General features: G+C 37.6%; 2 long non-coding RNA genes and 1 pseudogene across 4 annotated transcripts; all 3 read right to left on the bottom strand.

Moving 5' to 3' along the window:
* Positions 1-1113: 1113 nt before the first annotated feature.
* On the bottom strand, positions 1114-3736 carry LOC121049497. Of its 2 annotated transcripts, none has more exons than XR_005800496.1 (7): positions 3650-3736; positions 2972-3467; positions 2795-2846; positions 2602-2683; positions 1914-1951; positions 1637-1769; positions 1114-1504 (listed from the first exon to the last, which is right to left on the bottom strand). It is a non-coding gene; the product is annotated as an uncharacterized LOC121049497 (long non-coding RNA). The 2 variants fall into 2 exon arrangements; XR_005800497.1 differs by having other exon boundaries at positions 2977-3467.
* Positions 3737-5379: 1643 nt separating this feature from the next.
* LOC112167013 lies at positions 5380-7620 on the bottom strand (annotated as a pseudogene).
* Positions 7621-8682: 1062 nt separating this feature from the next.
* Positions 8683-9804, bottom strand: LOC112202203. 2 transcript variants are annotated; one of them, XR_002937147.2, is made up of 4 exons: positions 9401-9804; positions 9172-9203; positions 8980-9075; positions 8683-8870 (listed from the first exon to the last, which is right to left on the bottom strand). It is a non-coding gene; the product is annotated as an uncharacterized LOC112202203 (long non-coding RNA). The 2 variants fall into 2 exon arrangements; XR_005800696.1 differs by having other exon boundaries at positions 8683-9075; positions 9401-9798.
* Positions 9805-12988: the final 3184 nt, after the last annotated feature.

Genomic DNA, 12988 nt, shown 5'->3' with positions numbered 1-12988 from the left:
CATAATGTTCCCATAGCATCTCATTCTCCAGTGGTTGGGAGCAAGGATTTGGTGTAAGAGGTCAGGGGCTCGAACCTCGCCTCTTAACGAATTTTTGTATAATTTGCATATTGGGCCCGAAAAGCCCAAAGACCGAACCGGCCAGTTTGGGATTAGTTTTTGTCGGTTTCCATTTTCAAAAAAGCCCAAACTGGTCCAAACCGATTATTTCGAGTTCGGTCTCGGTCTTACTAAATTTCGAGTTCGGTCCGACCCGAACCGAGCCCAGGCCTAAGTCGTCCAGGTAGGAATCTTTGTTTTGATTTGAACTGGAAAAGAACAGTTTGATATCTTATATCTATGTCTATAATTAAGGTACATATACAGATGTCAGAAAATATGTTATTTATGATTAAGCAAGATTATAATATGATCGGAAAATGTGTTATAACTTTGAGCATGTTCAATATCAATTTCAACAAATGAACTAAAGACACATTTGGCTAGTAGATTATTAAAGTTAAATGGCACATTTGGCTAGTAAAGAATAAACATAGCTAAAAACTTTTCTACATGTCTCTCCTCGATCTTTGTTCATTAATCATTATTAAAGATTTCTAAAACAAATATCAAAAATATTCTGTAGTAGTTATAAATAACTAGACTTTTTGGAGCATCTAAAACTGGTAGCTTAATTTCTCTTATCTAGCTTAATGAAATCAATGTTTACTAGCATTCATGCCCGCGCGTTGCTGCGGGTTTTAGAACGAAATCTGAAAGTTTAGAAGGATAGAGCATCTCGTCAAGAACTTGTTTTACTAAAATCTAGTGTTCAAAAACAGGTTACAGTTGCTGTTGGAACAGCTTGCCAAAAATAAGTTGTTCTACTTGTAGGCTAACTTAATTACAATGAATGCCTAATCTGCTTGCCAAAAATAAGTGATGATTTCCATTAGCATATATGTGTGCTAAGAAGTTGTTAGCTAGTGATGATCAGTGGTGGAGGTTGTCCAAAAAGTTGCTTCCTCCAGTTCTATTTACACCAAAAGTGTCATGACATTTCAGTCCATTTTTTCTTTGTTGATGGTTTTGGTCGATGATGTTGCTGATTCAATGCTGGTCTCATTGTCATTGTGAAAGTAAGAAATTATGAAAGAGACAGTAAAAGTCAGAAATTATAAAGGAGGCAAGTTTCATAATGAAAAAAGGATATAAATTTTTTTTATATCCCAAATAGCAATAGCCAGAGCAATGGACATGTTTAATACTGCAATGTGCCAAAAGGAAGTTGGATACAGGAATTGTAAGTTTACTTAAACCACAATAAGTTCAAGTTTCAACCAACCCTTTATTCAATACGAATCAACACCCATAGCTCACAATGATTGGAATCAATACTGTAAGCATTACCTCCTTAAAAACGATGGATGACTTAAGCCCTTGAAATAGTATCTTCTCTAATCTGCTAATGATGACATCTGCCATAAGCTCCTTCTTTGATTCATAGTCCTTTCGAGAGAAGTCCCTAATATAGAAATTACCACCTCATTAACAATTCAAATTTTACAAACACTGATTCTAGAAGGGGTTAGGGAAGAGGGTGGGGAAAGGAACAATAATGGTCCACCATTTATTTATTTTGATAACATATATTTACCTCCCAGTCTTCAATGGAAGAGGTCGTAAATATGAAGAATACGTTGCCCTTCTGGAGCCAACGATGAATCAAGAACAGTTGGAATACTTATGAATATACTTCCATAAGGCTCCTCTAACCTTCTCCAATCGTCCTAAAAAAAAAAAAAATGCAAGACAATGAGGACTGCATGAATTAAAACACGCCTATTTCATGTACAAAAAAATACCAAAGGTAATATTATAACTGAATTTTATAAAAGTTAAAGATCTTAGTATGGTATGTCTTTAAAATTTACCTTTAAAAGGATTTCTCTTCCATTACGTATTGATACACCTGAACATGTATTGAAAAGCATATTTTAGTAGCAATATTAGGAAGAAACACAATTTTTTTTCCACATCAATTGCCCCAAGATCGATGCATGACCTATCAATTGAACATTTGTTTCACTGTGCTATCATTGGTACAGTTGAAATTGGGATATATGATTCCATTCAACAATTATGAGCTAGACATGATCAAACTTCAAATATAAACGATGCCAAAGCTGCATCAACAAAACAAATTTAGATGTTAATAAGTCAAGGCCAAAGTGACTACAAAGTCAATGTAAATGTTCTGTACACATTAGAAGTATCAGCAATTCTTTTTTGGGTCTTTAAGTATCTGGGATTAAACACTTTAGAATATGAATTATTGATATCAAAGGAAGCATAAGAAGACTCCCAGAAGCAGGGCGCATCATTTGTTAGCTCGGCTATTAGTTTGTTTAGTATGTTGAGTATGTTATAAAGAAAAGAAGATTGAACAGAATTAAAAAAAAAAAAACATGAGAACGAAATCAGGCAACAAATAATGAAAATATGCTCCCAACATTCCACACATTAGAGAACTCAAGAAATTCATTGCTAACTGTCCCAGTGATCTGGCTTGCAGAGACTATGAAGATCATGAACCTATCTCAAAATTAAACCCCCAAATACCTGAAACAGATAAAACCCATATGATATTCGAGGCTCCAGAGTCCAAATTGGCTCTGAAATTAAGTATCACGGCCACCCACACCTTGAACACAAACATGAAGATCATACAATCAATGATCCCAGAAACCATGCAAACACAGCAAACCCAAAAACTCGAGGAAGATAAAAAAAAATAAAAAAATAAAAAAGGTACCGATTGTTCCCGTCCCCCTCTTCTTTTTCTCTGAGTTACCTACCTTCTTCACCTGTTAATTTCAAATATTACCAATCAGATGACTCTAGCTCTTCCAATTATGGGAAACAAATGGAATTTAATTACCAACCTTATCAATCATTGAAATAAGAAATGGAAACAAATGGAATATCTAACCTGACCTCATCGAAATAAGACAGAATCAACTCCATACAATAATCCAATACAGTATGAATAAGAGAGATGCTACACCTGGAATGAAAAAAAGAAGAAAAAAGAAGTGTTCATAAAGACACCAAATGAAAAATTGCTCGCAGAAATAACAACAAAGCAAAAAATGATATATACTAACAGATGCATAACACGATTTGCTAAATCTAACTACTTCCCATATCTAATTCCACATAACACAGCTCTAATGCAAACCCACACAAAACCCAGATTAAAAAAAATGCTAAATCACCTACAAAACCAAATTCAAATGCCAAACCAAACACAGCTAGATAAACCCACATACCTTCACATGCATGCACCTGTAAAGCTTACATAAAGCGTCAGAATTAGAAAGACGAAAAGAAGGAATAATGGGTAAGAAAAAAAAAAAACTTGAGTGAGGAACCATGTCTACAAACCTTCCAATCTGTGATATTGCGATGGACTTCTCCTGATGTATCTGTCAATAATGGAAACGCTCATAAGGTTTTGAAATGAAGCAAGCATTCATGCATGGAAACATTCATGAGATTTTGACATAAAGTAATGATTCCAGTTTTTGGTAAAATTTACAGAAATCCATTACAACAAAATTGCATGCACCGACATTCAAAACCAACCGACCAAATAAGAAGCGCTTACCTGAAGCTCAAAGTCTCAAAGATATCTGATTGCTCTATCGGATCGTCTGATTTGATCAAAAGATTGCCAGCTCAATCGAAACCGAGAATCCGAAACCCCTGCATAAGCCAAACCCCAAATCAATCACATACAAAGATTCGAAACGAATTTCTTTCACAAAAACCCAACAAATAAGTCCTAAATCAAACAAAAATGCAGTAAATGATGACATGCAGAACCTACCCACTGTTACTAACCCTCTCCCTCTCTCTCACTCTCTGTCAACAATAGAACGCAGAACTCAACTGAAAAATGAAGAGAGACGAAAAAGATCGCTTCTATCAGTTCAGCACATTTTATAGGTAGATCAAACAGCAAACCGTAATTATTCCAACAGAAGAAGGGCAAAATGGTCTTTTCACATTAACGGCTCGGCTCGAGCCGGCACTGTTACTAAGCCGATGAACAGTTAACTGAGAATTAGAAGATATGAAATTTGACACTGATGAAGAAGCTCTAAACGAAGATCCAGTAAACAAATGTATTATGCAGAATCCCTCGGCAGATAAAATTGACAACCCAAAAACATGCCACATGCATGTAGATATATAAGAAGACCACCCAAGCATCTTAACTATAATCTAGATCAAGAAAGAAAAGAATCCACCACCTATATCCAAGATGAGGCTGGCGATGAGCAGCTCACAAAATATTTGATCTATAACTCTGAGATCAAAATCAAGCAATCACATCGGAATCGTCATAGTCATCATATATATAATATAAAGAAAGTCAACTTCAATGACAAAAATAGTCAATTGACTCGATCAAAAAGAAAAAAAAATCAACTGACAAATTTTTTGGCAATCTCAATTGACCTAAGTTATAAAACAAAAGAGCTGCCCTATACCTAAATAATAAATTTATAACAAAGTTGGACTTATTCTTACTAGCATCATGCAATTTTTTTAATAATAAAAACTCTCTTTAATATTACAAAAAAGAAGAAGAAGAAATTATGGGAAAACAACCATATATTAAGCAATGTTTTAAAAAATGCGTGTCAAGGCGCGCCTGAGGTATCATAGGCACAAAATTTCCGATCCCTTAAAATGATTCAGTTGGATGCCAAGTCGATGACGTGCAAAAGGTGCAAAACAAGGCGTGCAAAGCGCATAATGCTGCTCAAGGCGCACACCCAACCATTTTTTTTCTTTCAAAACCCAAAACGATATAAGTTGCTGTGATCAGAATAGTGAAATCCATGGTGAAGGCTGGACTACTCTGCAACAGGATTAAAAAGGGATAGATCGAGATTAAGTCGATAAAAAATTAGTAGTGGATACATTTATTTTCTTACATTATAATTATAATATATATGTCACACACACATATACATATATAATATAAGACTTATGCCTTAAACCTCGATGCTTACATCTTAGTAAAGCTCTCCCAAAAACGTCTTGGGTACGCCTTAGCTTTCTAAAACATTGATATTAATTAAGATCAAAAATTACATATGATGTCACATTCTTTTTAGGTTCGAGAATAAGACACATCCTCTAAGTAATTTTTGCTGTTCTCTAACGCAACTAGTGAGTAGGGAAGACTAGGCTTTGCAACCTTAAAAAAATTTAGAGGAATCACTAAGAGGAACATTGAATTACATTAAGAGGAATTAACCTAAAAAATTAGCCTTTACAAATATGTGTTTGTCACTTTGTCATAGAATACAGCATAGAGTTGAGGCCTACAATTCTTTTTCTTTGGAAAGTTAACAAAAAAAAAAAAAGTAGTGCAATTCACAGGATAATAATTTCACTATCATTACATTAGGCTTATTGCTTATATCAAAGAGGTGATGAATGATAATTTGCAGAAGATGAAGCCAACTTTGAGGAAATATTTGAAGACTTAGGAAGACCTATTTCAGAACCACTAATAGTATCACTCAATGGCCGAACTGGACGAGCAAAAGAAGGGGCCATTGGCATGATTGCTGGGAGAATGGGCAATTGTTCCTTGAAGTTAAGCACTTGAATCGCTTGTAGTATTGGAGGTCTGAAATTATAGTCTGGGTGAGCACACCAGAGCCCAACAATCATCAAACACTCGATTTGTTTCTCATCAAAATCTCCACACAATTTTGGGTCAGCTGCTTCAATAAGTCTCTCTTCTCCATAAAGCTGCCACACCCACTCCACTAAGTTGATCCTCTTACTTTCCAAATCGAAATCCATGGATCTTCTCCCACAAGCTATTTCCAAAGCAACAACTCCGAAGCTATAGACATCTGACTCCTTGCTAGCCTTGCCTGTGACAACATAATCAAGAGCCATGTAGCCCCTAGTTCCAGCCACAATCGTTGTTAGCGATCCTCTTTCGTGCTCCACAAGTCTAGCTAGGCCGAAATCTCCAAGTTTTACGTTGAAATTCAAATCCAACATAACATTGCTTGATTTGATATCTCTGTGCAGTATACATTGTTCGCATCCTTCGTGTAGATAAAGAACACCGCTGGCCAAGCCAAGAGCAATTTTGTATCTTACCTCCCAATTCAAGAAGCCTTCTGCTTTGAACAAATAAGAATCTAAACTGCCGTGGGGCATGAACTCATACACAAGTAGGAGATCTCCGTTTTCGTGACACCAACCAATGAGTTGCACAAGGTTTCGATGTCTAAGTTGACCGATGATCCTGACTTCGGCTGCGTACTCCTTTAGCCCTTGTTTGGATCCCTTGGAGACCCTCTTAACAGCAACATATGTGTTCAAGTCTTTTATGAATCCTCTATAGACTCCACCAAATCCTCCCTCTCCAAGCTTGTCTCCTTCATCAAAATTACTCGTGGCTCTAGCCAACTCGCTGTACAAAAACTTCCTGGGGCCTGTTCCCCTTTCGAACTCGTCATTGAGTGCCACCATAGAACGTTCATCATTTTTAAGTGCTTGCCTCTTCCTCCGAAAGATGAACCAAACTAAAGCCAACCCCGCTACCAAGATACTTCCACCAACACCTAGCCCCACAGCAATTCGTGGTATATTGTTATTTCTTGACTTTTGTTCAACTGTATCAGGGTTCCGTGTTGCTGGTGCAGTGTCTGTCGCATGAACAATCTCATCAACGATAGAAGTCGAAGTGAAATTCCATGAGATGATCTCGGACAAAGCAATCCTATCACCGGCTGCAGCAGAGAACCCAACAATTACCCAATCGGGCAAGTACTGTTTCAGATCAACCACGTAATTAAGATATCTGATCACTTGCTTTTGGATACCAGCTGTATCATTCACAAAAGTGGTGTATGCAACACTAAGATTTTTTGAGCTGGAGTTATAACTAATCGAAGCACTGTTGATTTTTGCATTCGGAATATCTCCAGACCAAGCCATGGTAATATTAGACCTGAGATTGTTGACATCGACCCCCACGTGATCGTATTGAGGGTCGATGTAGCTTGGCAGTGGATTCCGATAGATATCAAACTCCACTGCCACAAACGGGTACTCATTCCCTCCCGGAAGGTCTGCGACGGGGAGGCCAAGCTTACCGCCACCTCCTAATGCACTGTTGAGTAAGGATCCTTTTGGCGCCAGGAAGAACGCCAACCCATCGCCATAGGTTTTGTTGCCTTGAGAATCAATGACAAACGTAAAGTGCGTGGTGAAGTCTGCAAGTTTAAGTTTTCCGGAGACTTCCCCCGCAGGAGGAATGGTTGGCTGTACGTGGCTCGACCAACGTTGCCAGCCACTTTCGGTTCTCTGGTGCTTTTGGTGAGCCGGAGGAGTTTGCCGTCGGTATAAGCATCTCCTTCTATGAACAAAGAGGTGGTGTCATTGGGGAAGGTGGAGAAATTGAAGGTTAGTGGTGTTGCGAAAGGGGTAAACAGAGTGAAGAGAAGAAGAAATTGTACTTGTTTATGGACAGCCATTATTCCCAACTGTTCGGAGAGGGACCGCAAATCTGCAGCCCAGAGTCCCAGAGAGAGAGATCGATCGAGAGACTCGGTACAGATCGAATATGTGTGCGCGTACGTGTATATAAAGCAAAATAAGGTGTTATATAATGTCTGTTTTCCCATTTAAAACCAGAAGTCGAAAGAAATTCCTCCATCTGTGGACTTTATAAATCCAACAGGATGGTTTTGCACGTAATCATTCTTTCTTTGGCATTAAAGAAATTAATAGCCAAAGTTTTAATTTGTTGACTTCGTATTTATTTATGTACAGTTGCACGTAATCATTCATTTTTAGAAGCCACATACGTATAGCTATTAGCTAGCACTACTAGAAATCGGGCCTATAGGCACACCCAAAAATTCGTCCCCATTGACTCTATTTGGGGCGGTTAGCAGTGGGCATTGAGCAATAGAGTCAGATTTGTGTCCGTGACCATTTGTACAGACTCCATTGATAGAAAAATCTGTCCGTCCCATATTTGGACCACCTTTCCTATTTGCTTCACGCTCTCTCTTCTCTCTCCTGACATTTTGCTTAATATTATATGATTCGTGTCCGTGGCAATTTGTGGTTTTCTGACAAAAAAAAAAACTTTTCTGTTCAGATCATGGGACCCATGTATGACAATTTTTTGTATTAAAAAATAGGGTTATTATCACAAATGGTACCTGAACTATACCTCAATCTTATCGATGGTACCTGAATTTCAATTTTGATCACAAATAGTACCCAGACTTTTCGATTTCATTTTAAATAGTACCTAGAGCCACCTCCGGTCACTATTCCGACTAAAAACGGCATGTGAGGCAGTCATAGTGATAATTTTTGATGATTTCAATGGTTGCGATCATATATAGTGATGATTTATTGATAATACACTTGCCTTGAACTTATTTTTTTCTTTTATATTTATCTTTTTTGGCCGGAATAGTGACCGAAGGTGGGCTTAGGTACCATTTAAAATGAAATCGAAAAGTTCAGGTACTGGTTGTGATCAAAATTGAAGTTCAGGTACCATCGATACAATAGAGGATAAGTTCAGGTACCATTTGTGATAATAACCCTAAAAAATAAATACATTATTCTTTTATATCACAGATGAATACATTATTTTTTATACAACAGTCAAAAGTATTCAAAATGAATACACAATTGTCTTATACCACAAACATATACATTTTCTTTTACAGCACAACATCACCTGAACTAAGTACGAGTTTCTTCTTGATATAACCCATGTTGCTCTAAATTTCACCATCTCTTCTTTTCCCAGATAACACCTAATCAACCCAAGAAACACATTCAGATCATTGATAAACAAGTGCTATAAACAACTGACTATCATTTAACATCCTGTTGGGAGTTAACATAATAGCTCTGGTTACTAACCTCAAGCTCAAATGGTATACTCCATTCATTCTGAGGTTGAGTCAAGGCAGCAATGCTTCTGTGAAAGCTTTTTCTTTTATTCAGACTACAGAGAATCTAAATTATATACTAGCTATATCAGCACAATCAAACATTTAAAAGAAATTAGTTGTCCACAGATTTTGAGGAAGTACCTTGCTTTAGAGGAAGTACCTTGCTTTAATCAATCCACAATTGGCCAAAACCTAAAAGAGAATCAAGATAGAAAAATTAAGAAAAAACAACATCGAAGAAAAGTTAATAAAAAATTCATATAAAAAAGCTAAGTACAAAAAAAAAAAAGCTAGTCTCAACAAACCCAAATATTTACCAAGAACTTGAAGACGAAAAATTAAAGAATCGGAGAAAGCAAGTTCCATCTAATCTCAGTAACCTCACTTACCTAAAATTGACGAGGTAGCCCTTGCTTCGGTTCTGAGAAGGAGGGAAGACCGTCGGACTCTCTTTTTGATTCATGGCTTCTATGTGACATCTAGATGAATCGATCGAGGGACCGAATACAGAAGCTTCGGTTACACATTGTTGGATTTTGATGAAATCAGTATATGGGCAAAGATGATAAGAGGAAGAAGAAGCTGAGAGAGCGGCCATGGGTAAAGAGGTAGAAAGAAGATATGGAGAAAAAAACAGAGAGAGATAATTGTGTGCGGCTGGGAAAATGGGAGACGTTAGTAAGGTTTTTTATTTATTTATTTTTAATGTCTAAAGCTGATAAGGGTTTAGTTTTTTTAAAAAAATTAGTTTTTTGAAAAAAGAAAGAAGAAGGTTCATGAATGCTCTGGGCGACGGATAGAAGAGATATTTTAATAATTAATAGAGAGAGAAGATGGCTTTGTGCAGCTGGCAAAGGAAGAGAGTGAAAAAACAGAAAGAGGAGAGAGTACTTTGGCGACGGACGGATTTAATTTTAATGAATAAATCTCAAATGTAACTGTCATGATGTACTTTTATTGCGACGGTCAGATTATTTCGTCACTTAGCATTTCAAATTTGCGACGGATAGCTTATTTGGTCACTGTTACTGGTCATAATTTCACTAGAGCGACAGCTTTGTTCTAACTGTGGCAAAATTGTGATCATTGGTGCTTAATTGGCCACCAACTCCCCAACTGTACCCATTGTGCTGTGCCCATAGGCCGTTTTTCTAGTAGTGTAGGGGAGTGTATTTCATGCAAGATTCTATGTGTGTATAATTTTATTACCAATATTGTCATGGTCAAAATAAGATTTTGATCACCCTAAATGTAGGGATATGCTGAGTTTACAAATGAAAAAGACGTGACCAGCCCAACACCAAAACCTAAAAAAAAAATTCAGGATCAATGGTTGTTCTCGACTGTTTGGAGAAGGATTGCAATGACCCAGAGTCCCAAGGAGAGTTTGAGAGACTTGCTACAGATCGATGTGTGTATACAGAGCAAAAAAAGGTGTTAGCAATATTTTGATCATGAACCAAAAATTAAACGATAAAAGAAATTACTGCATCGGTGAACTTAATTAATCAAACAAGATGGTTTTGCACGTAATCATTATTTCTTTGGCATCAAAAGAAAAGATTAAATTCAGTTTGACTCCTCTAACTTTAGGTTGATTTGCACTTAAGTCCCTGAACTTTTTTTTATCACGTTGGTTCTTGCACTTTCAATTCCTATTACATGCGTTCAAATTTTAAAATTGGCTCCAATTATGACATCACAAGCTGAATTGGCTCCAATTATGACATCACAAGTTGACTTACCAATTATGACATCACAAGCTGACTTAGCATCGACAACATGATCCATAAGAAGGGCAAAACAGACATTTTCACAATAAAAAGATTAAAAAAAAAATACAAGAAAATAACCTGCACCGCTCTCTCTCTCTCTCTCTCTCTCTCTCTCTCTCTCAACAAGCCCCGAAATCTCCCCAACAAATTTTTCAAACCCGGCTTCACACTCAATCGAAATCGGAGCCCAAAAGCACTCTCGTCTTCTCCATCGTTGGCAGACCCCACTACAGCTTCGACCTATTCTCCCTCTGCCTCAACCCTCCGATCTCGGCCTCGAATAATACCTCACCGATGTCGTCCTATCAACTTCAATACCCAATTCACTATACTTCACATTAGCTCACGAATAGCCTGATATGTCACCATGAGCTCTCTTCTTTCTTTCCCACTCTCTTCTCCCTACAAATCCCCGAAATTTGACCTGGGACCGGCCCAAAAGGTCCAGGCTTTAGAATTTATTTTATCTGTTTTGCAAGGCCCAGCCCGAAATAAATATAATATGGTCCGGGCCCGGGCCGAAGAAAAAAAAAATTAGCCCGAAGGACCAAAGATGGATACAATCAACACATGTTTGCATATTAGTGGTAGTTATAATCAGGCTTACGGTATGTGTGCACAGGCGATTTCTAACCCAACTAAAGACCTAAGTCGCCTAACCCTAAGTCCCAATCCGCTCAGTCTCTCAGTTCACTCTCTTCAGCAACTCAACGGCCGCAGCCTCTCGTCTCTTCGACATTTCGACTCTCTCTCTCTCTCTCTCTCTCTCTCTCTCTCTCTCTCTCTCTCTCTCTCTCTCTCTCTCTCTCTCTCGGAGTCTCGGCCACCATTTTTGCTGAACTGCTGCCGACCCACCCTGTCCGTCTATTGTCGCTTGACTCGCTTCAAAGTTCTACCTCCGCTTTGCTTCGAGTCTTTGCCGGTTCGACCTCTCCGACCCACTGTAAGTAAAACCTTCCCTTTATACTTCATCAGTTCATTGTTGGGATGCTGGTCTCCGACCCATTGATTTCTCCGACCCACTGTCTGTCAGGAAAGTCTGACATCAATTTTGGTTCTGATAACGGTACTTTCTGTTTTGATTATTTTTTTATTTTCCTCAGCTTCAATCAATCACGCTGCCACATAGTCTTATACTCTAAATATGGCCACTGATGTTTGTATTTTTTTTAATTTCTTTTCTTTGTTTTTAGTACTTTCAATGTTTGACTCAGTGTGTGATTAACTCTGTACATTTTTTCCACATAATTTGCAGACAAACAAAGTGGAGAGAAGGCTGCAAAAGCTTCCAAAAAAAAGGCAAGCAAACTGTTGTGAGTGTTGTCGCAGAACCTAGTTAGTGTTGATTACTTGATTGTTTTTAAATTGTTGGTCATGTTTTTGAATGGCTGCTCACATTTTTTATTTTTGAATTGCTGCTGGTTATGTTTTTGAATTGTAAGGAACAAGCCTTCTGTCCAAGCTCAATGAACTCACTGCTGGAAGATACTGAAATTAAGCCGTTGGAAATTGGAATGTCCATTTGCAGTTTTACTTTATCATTCTACAATGTTCAGAACTTGTTTTTAACTTTATTTGGGAGTTGGGACTGTTTGATTATGAACTTTTTTATTTGGAACTTGGAAGATTTGAATCTGGAATTTGTTCTGTTGGAATGTGGATCTTGTTCAGTTGGACTTTGAACTGGTGGAATGTGGAAAACTGAGGTGCGTAACTTGTTTTGTAACTTTGTTGTTCATTTGGTTTCATTTTAATGATTTTATCAGTGAGTTGTTATTTTTTTTCTTTCTCTTCCCCCTAATCAGGTTTTTGGGCCTGAATGCCCGGAAATCCCAGCCCGTAAAAATCAGTCCAAGCCCTACTCGGTCCCAAAAAAAAAAAATCATTAATTGGGCCCTACCCGCAAAAAAAAAATCACAACCCGGACCCATCAAATTTTACACGGGCTCGGCCCGATCCCAGCCCTAGGGGAAACCATAACAGTTGTCAAGTTATTTCATTTAATTTTTTTTATTGTGAAAATGTCTGTTTTGCCTTTCTTGTGGGCCATGCTGTAGGTGCCAAGTCAGCTTGTGACGTCATGATTGGAGTCAATTTTAAAATTTGGACGTAGGTGATGGAAATTGAAAGTGCAAGGACCAATGTGATTAAAAAAAAATTCAGAGAATGAAGTGAAGATAGACTCAAAATTAAAGGAGTCAA

The sequence above is a fragment of the Rosa chinensis genome, chromosome 5 (genome assembly GCF_002994745.2).
Source record: "Rosa chinensis cultivar Old Blush chromosome 5, RchiOBHm-V2, whole genome shotgun sequence".
Classification (NCBI taxonomy): Eukaryota; Viridiplantae; Streptophyta; class Magnoliopsida; order Rosales; family Rosaceae; genus Rosa; species Rosa chinensis.
The sequence above is the reverse complement of the archived record's forward strand: the minus strand, read 5'-3'. Positions and strand labels throughout refer to the sequence as shown.